This window comes from Pogona vitticeps, chromosome 8 (genome assembly GCF_051106095.1).
Source record: "Pogona vitticeps strain Pit_001003342236 chromosome 8, PviZW2.1, whole genome shotgun sequence".
NCBI classification, from domain to species: Eukaryota; Metazoa; Chordata; class Lepidosauria; order Squamata; family Agamidae; genus Pogona; species Pogona vitticeps.
Genome location: NC_135790.1, coordinates 19723766 through 19731263, shown reverse-complemented (window position 1 = coordinate 19731263; position 7498 = coordinate 19723766).

Sequence of the window (7498 nt, the reverse complement as noted above, 5' to 3'; positions counted from 1 at the left end):
GGGGGACCTAATGGGACTCTTTTTTTTTTTAGTACATGAGCACAAGACTGCGCTGCAAGGTTATTTTGCATTCTGTTAATGTCGACAGGGAACAGTTGTGTCAGGAATGTATTATGACAAAGCCTTCAATTGCCAAGGATGGGTGGAAGCAATGGTAAACCGATAAGTTCAAGTATCCACCATGGTTGAAGGAGGTAATATACTATAATCCTGTATTTGTGGTTACACGCAAAAGAGCTGAAGTTCTACAAGGAGCAAACTTCATAGCATATGACACCATTTCCTTCTCTGCCTGCCATTCCTTTGGAGTAAAACTGTTGTTCAACCCACATATAATATTCCCCAGAGCACAATTGCTGGACTTTTCAAAGAGGTAAGCTGATATTCCGATATAAAAAAGGACATCTGCAGGGAAAATGCCATAAAGTGTTGGTGAATTATGGTCCCAGATTACCGATCAGTTGAGCTTCAATGCTGCAACCACCTTAATGTTTTCTCCCCCCCCCTTCTTAATGAAGTTTTGACTAATTGATTCCATATGAATAGCTTGTTAGGAAAACATGAATCCAACCCCATAGTCCAGCACACACCGGCCTATGCATAACGAGCTATGAAACTGTAACTTGTTGATCGGTCTTGATTTAGTGAACAGGCACAGGTTTTACTGCTTCCTTTCTACAGGCAGAGGGTACTTCTTTACTCGGCAGTATCAAGCGCACACGCAATACGTGCAGAAGTGACGGGATTTTGAGGAGTTGGAGTAAATAAAAAACTACTTTGCTGAACTTTCGCAATATACCTGCCAGATTCGTTAGGTATATAAAAAATGCTTATTGTGAGCAGAAAAAAGGAGAAGGAGAAACATACACACCAGGAATGCAATATTCTGGTATCCATGTGGTGGACAGAAGGTTTTATTGCTACAAGGCATTGCCAGGATCTAATGCACTCTGGGACAAAATAAGTTCTAACTTTTTGTTGTTCTTATGTGCCTTCAAGTCGCCTCCGACTTATGATGACCTATGAATAAGTGATCTCCAAAATGTCCTCTCCCCAACAGATCTTGTAGACTCATGTCTGTGGTTCCTTTAGGGGGTCACTCCTCATATTTTGTCTTCCTCTCTTTTTTTGCTACCTTCTCTCTTTCCCACCGTTCTTGTCTTTTCCAAAGAATCCTGTCTTCTCATGGTGTGCCCAAAGTAGGATAGCCTTAATTTCAATATTTTTGCCTCTAGAGATAGTTCGGGCTTGATTTGAACTTGAAGCCACTTGTTTGTCTTTCTAGCACTCTGGGGCATCCACAAAGCTCTCCTCCAGCACCACATTTCCATTTTTCCCCCTGTCGGCTTTCTTAACTGCCCAGCTTTCACATCCATGCATGGTGATTGAAAGGATGACTATTCAAGAGCATAAACATAGCTTACAGCAGTGTTCCCCAACCTTGGGCCTCCAGATGTTCTTGAACTACAACTCCCAGAAGCCTTCACCACCACCTCTTCTGGCCAGGATTTCTGGGAGTTGAAGTCCAAGAACATCTGGAGGCCCAAGGTTGGGGACCACTGGCTTACACGGAACACTGACCAAGGCAGCTGAGATTCTCCATTACTGGTGTGCATAGGAAACTCCATACACTGGCTCACACCACTGGCTCATCTAGCTTATGATAGTCAACATGGACTGGCAGCCGTTGTTTTCTTTACTCACTCTACATTGAGATTCCCGGCACTGCCTGGTGGGCTCCAGTTCAAAGAACTAACCAGGCACAAGCCTGCTTAGCCTCAGGCATTGCAAAATATTTGGTGAATGCAGGGAGCCTTGGTGGAACCAAATACATGCTTTGATACCCTATTCCTTCTGTTGCATCTGCAGGGGGGAAAATCTGGAGCAGTGAGTAACCGAAAGGAATTACACAGTTCCTTGAAATGCTGTTTGAAAAGCACTTCTCTAAGTAACCAAAGTTGACCCCCTGAAATTGATCTCTATCTGCCTTGTTTGAGCACCACCACCCACCCCAGGTAATTTTCCCCCTTCCTAGTAGGCTTCCTTTACCACATCCTGTTTGGGTTTCTTAGGCCAAGAGACGGCAGTCAATCAAGTGCAACTCCTTTGGATTCCACGAATATCATTGCGAGTGTATTACTATGGCCCTCTGGGACACATATAAGGTTTTATCAGAGAGGCACACCATTAAGACCGTGGATATGCTCCAATAACAATCTGCCAATTTAAAAGATTTAGGTGATCATTAGTTTATCAGGCCTCACAAGTAGAACATTGTTATGAGCTCCAGCTAGGATCTGGGCTTGCCCCCAACAGAAAGGCTTATTCCTGCACTGATTAAATGACTGGCTGCACAATCCGTAGGACTGCTCCAAAGCCTGAGTAGCATATCTTGCTACTTATTTGACTTGGCTGTTCTTATGGGTTGAACTTCCAATGCAGCTCCGCTTGCCAAGTGATAAGCACAATTTTGCACCACCATTTTGTGAGGGGTGTAGTGTCTCCCCCTGCCAATCTTTTAATGCATTCCATAGACATGAAAGGACTCTGAATCCTCCGCCATGTGGACACCCTGTTCCCAACCAATTGGGCCACCTCAGAGAATCATTGTGTTGTGCTGAGAGTCAAAGAGATGCTTGGCTTGGTCCATCTACTTACTAGTGTCTGCTATGATTGAAAGCAGCTCTCTTTGGTCTCAGTTCATACATCTACCATTTGATTCTTTTGAAAGAGTGGTCTCTGAAACTCGAACTCAGGACTTCTTGCTTGCAAATGGTGTGCTTCTTGACAGAGCTTTAGTCTTTGAAACTAAGGTGTTGCAGAGCCCTCCAACAGTTCAAAATATCGCATTCAGTGAGCCACTCTTCGACCTAGCAGAGAGGCTTGTTGTCCCACCTCCTGCCAGGAGTGGCAAGTCAAACGTGATCTCCAAACTCATTGGAAGGCTCCACAATGCCCGCACCCATGGCAGATCGGTGAGTGGACCGTCTGCCCCATGGGGCTGGACCCTCGTTATGTCCATCTGTGCAGGGGTATTCGTATTTTATACAAATATGAATAACCCCATCTCTGTGCCAAACTAGAGTGGATGGCTGTCACTTTATCTCTCATGCCTATTGAGATGATGAGGATGTTGACATTTTGGTGATGATAATGGATCATTGCTCAAAATTGTTGGGTGGTTTACAGTGAAAACTGCTCAGTGTGGATCACAAAGAGTGTGTGACACATCATTCAAAACTTATTATCGTTAGGGAGATTTCCACCATACATTCAAGAATGGCAATAAATAACCTTCTTGAAGGAAGAAATCCAGCTCTTGTGACTCATCACATATGAACACATAGACCAGCGGGTCTCAAACTTTTTCCATGTGCCGTTCCCTTGGCCTGTCCCAGACCCTCCCCAGTGCGAAAAGTACACTGCCACCACTGCCTCTGCCTCTCCCCCTCCTGCAAAGGCAGGTGTCTGGGAACAGGGGCACAGTTCACCCCGGGGGTTGTGTCTGGGCATGGGAAGGGCATTACAAACAATCTTATCTGGCATGCAGGGAGACTCACCTGCCAAGGAGAGGGAGAAGGAGGTGGTGGTGGAGGATGAGAGCATTCTGTGGTGCCCCTGGCTGGGTTTGCGGCACACGGTTTGGGAATCACTGACATAGAAAACTGCACCATGCGAGACAATGGGAAGTGGCCTTTACATCTTCACTCTGTTGCATGTGCACAAATCCTTGGTTCCCTTGCCTTGCTTTTCTTAAAAGAATGCTACCAATAAACAAACCACGTACAGCAGTTTCTGTGGGAAACTTCTGCTTAAAGGTTGTAGCTGCATTCTGTTCCAGTGATGTGCATACACTCCTGGCAGGAAGTGATAGCTGCCAGCAGGTGGGGTAACCCCTTCTTTTGTTCTTTTGCTTAGAGGTAGAGCGTAAGATCAAATGTTTAGCCCAGTGGTTCTTAACCTTTGTTACTCTGGTGTTTTTGAACTGCAACTCCCAGAAACCCCAGCCAGCAGAGCTGATGGTGAAGGCTTCTGGGAGTTGCAGTCCAAAAACATCTGAGTAACAAAAGTTAAGAACCAGTGGTTTAGCCAATCCTAGTTACGATTAGGTAACTAGTAACCTATCTGTTTCTCTTATAACATACTACGTAATCATGCTAAGTCAATAAAAGAGCTCTCAGGGCGTTGCCAGTTGGCTTCGCTGGCTCAGACAACCACTGTCAACTCCTTTGTTCTCTCTCTAAGACAATTAGCCTTCCTTTGTTCCGTGATCACCCACAAGTTTCTTTAATGAAAACATTAAGAGAAATGCCCACATTTTCACACAACTATGTGTGGGTGGGTGGCTTTGTTTCCCACCGCAATTGCTCAGTGTATGTGTAACCTTTGCTTTCTCATGGCCCACGGGGAAAGGGGCTTGTCCAACATTTAGTCATTTAACGGTAGAGTAAGCAAACTCAATGGCAACCAGGAAACAGCCCAGCAGGGATCGGAAAAATTCACGGTGACTCCCAACCAGATTAAACAGTTTATAGCTGCTGTGCCCTTCTGTGCATTGATTGAGTGGTTCACACATACTAAGTCCTCATTTAAAGACTCTCAAAAGTTAGCCTTATGGGTGAAAAATATTTAGGAGATAGTTCATATTCTTTACTGTCACACCATATAGTGTTATCTGATGCAACTGAATTGTAACATTGGACAGTCAGGTTTTTCTAAAGTTCTTGGTTTCAGGCTATCAATGTCTAGACAACCATTTCTATGCTCAATGGGCAGCATATCGGGGGGGGGGGAATGGAGGAATGAATAAGCAGCTAAATGCACACACTGAAGCCAAAATCTAATTCTTGGAACATCTCCTTTCTCAAAAGCCACAGAAAATCAGAGGATATAATACTAGGAGGCGTGCACAAGCACCCTAACTTGGTATACAAATGCCTTTTGTTTCTAATGAAGTTATATTGGGGTGAGCAAATGTTAGTCTTGAAGGAAGTTGAGTCATGGCAACTGGACTTCTTTCTTATTAGGTTGAAACATTTTGCTACTCATGCAAGTAGCTTCTTCAGTCTGAGAAGAGTTGGTAGGAGACCCCCTGATAGATCCTCCCTGTTGGTTTCACTTCCCCCTGGTCAGAATAGGCTTGTTAGATGGACGAGGGGGAAGGGAAACCAACGGGAAGGATCTCTCAGGGGTCTCCTACCAACTCTCCTCAGACTGAAGAAGCGACTTGGATGAGTAGTGAAACATTTCAACCTAATAAGAAAGAAGTCTAGTAACCATGACTCAACCTCCAGATAACCTCACCTGGATGACCGAGAATCTTCACAGTTAATCTTGAAGGCCTGGCCACTTCTTGGGAGATTCTGGGAGTCAGACCTTTAATCTGAGAGGTTTGTCAATGTCACCAGTTTGGCTTTTATGATCACACTTGTCTTTATGACATCTGACTGGTGGCATGCTTGAGTCCTGCCTGTCCATAGGTAGGTAGGTACAGTAGGTAGGTAGGTAGGTAGGTAGGTAGGTAGGTAGGTAGGTAGGTAGGTAGGTAGGTAGGTAGATGATAGATAGATAGATAGATAGATAGATAGATAGATAGATAGATAGATAGATAGATAGATAGATAGATAGATAGATAGATAGATAGATAGATAGATAGATAGATAGATAGATAGATAGATAGATAGAAAGCAAGCAAGCAAGCAAGCAAGCAAGCAAGCAAACAAGCAAACAAGCAAGCAAGCAAGCAAGCAAGCTCTGGGCCTGGTTCAAATTAAGCTATAACTTTAGAGAAGGGGGAGAAAAAAACCACTCAAGTTCTCTACAGCGAAGCTGAGGAATTGATCTTGAAAGACCTTGCTGTTGACAGGATTTGGATGCAGAAAGAGGAGGGTTATACGGCTGCAAACCTTGTTTTCTTGGACTCCAGAGGGATGGCAATGCATCAACATGCCACTCATATTACATCACACTTTTCTCATGGCTATTGAACTCCGTTTCCTTCTTGGACACTTTCTTCCTCCACCACTGCGAAACCCGATTCTCTCTTTACACCCTGATACATCTAACTAGTCTCTTGTGCAAACACATTGAAACATTTAACAAGGACCTAGTTTCTGACCCGCCGTGACCTGGGCCCTCCCTACAGCTACCAAAGCCCATCCTGAACCCTTTTACCTTCTCCAGCAGTCCAAACAGCAGAACTAACAAGCACAATATTTGTGGCCGATTAATTGGGGAGGGGGGTATTATATCATTCCGGATCTCTAGCCAACCACATTCGTTCTAGGGATATGGATCATAAACAGCTAGTCTCTTACTGATTACTTAAGGAACCTTGGCATGAGATGACACTGGCAAGAAAGGAAATGTTACAAATAGATCTTTCAGGTCTGTTACAAAACCTGCTATTTGTCAACAGCCCACCGCTGAAAGCTTCATCAGAAGGATAACATAACTGAAAACTGCATTGCTGACGTTCGGATAGTTGTGGCCAAAGATTATGGTGATGGTAAAAGTGTGTAGAAGTCAGACAAGAAATGACATGGTTTTTAGCTTAACCCTATGTATGCAATCTTTGCATCAGAAAGTTAGTATGATATAGAGCCAGTAACTTTTATTGGAGTGTTAGACTAGGATTCAGGAGGAGGAGAAGAAGGAGGAGAGGTTAGGCATAACTGTACCTAACTCTTCTCTTATATTTCTAAGCAGTATCTTCCCAAGATTAACTTAACCATTTATCTTTTTCCACCTTAGCCTTTTCATATGAAGTTGATCTTCTCATTCTAGCTTCCCCAAAGGTCAAAAGCTTGGACATAGTCCCTTCCTCCTCCTTCCTTTGGACTACAGTTCCTAGAATCCCACACCCAGCATGGCCATAGCTTCAATAACAATTTAAAAAGTTTACAAGCTCTTGACATAGACCACCGTTAGATTTTTTTGAATGATAACTACTCAACCCATAACATCATTCCACAAATAACTGATCGATTTGCTTGAGCAAATCATTACAAATGGTCATCACCCGGAGATGGGTGAGCAAGGCTGGGTAACCCACCTACCATGTCTTTACATGCCTCAAAGTCTCCCGGCTATGGAAGCAAAAGTTGCTCAAAACAGGACAGGTTCATCAGGACTGAAGAAGAGAAGGCATGGCCTACCTCAGAGGACAAGACCCACATTGAATTGATTAAGAGGGCAGGAAGTTGAACTTGACATTGCTGACACTTACCACCCTCCCTATATCCTGTCTCCTAGAAGATGGGAATAAAGATATTGTATTTTCAATGGCATTGACATTTTTATACCTTTTAATGAGAGAAGGTAGCTGGGGGGGCATCATTTTTGGAAAACAGATCTGTGAGGTGGAGGGAACATGACACTCACTTACAGTGTTTCAGGAAGAAAAGGGTATTTGAATCGGAAGTCGTATAAGGAAGGGAACTTATGTGTTTTAATAAATCTGAGAGAATTCCCCCTTTCCCAGTGCAGAAGTGAGGAG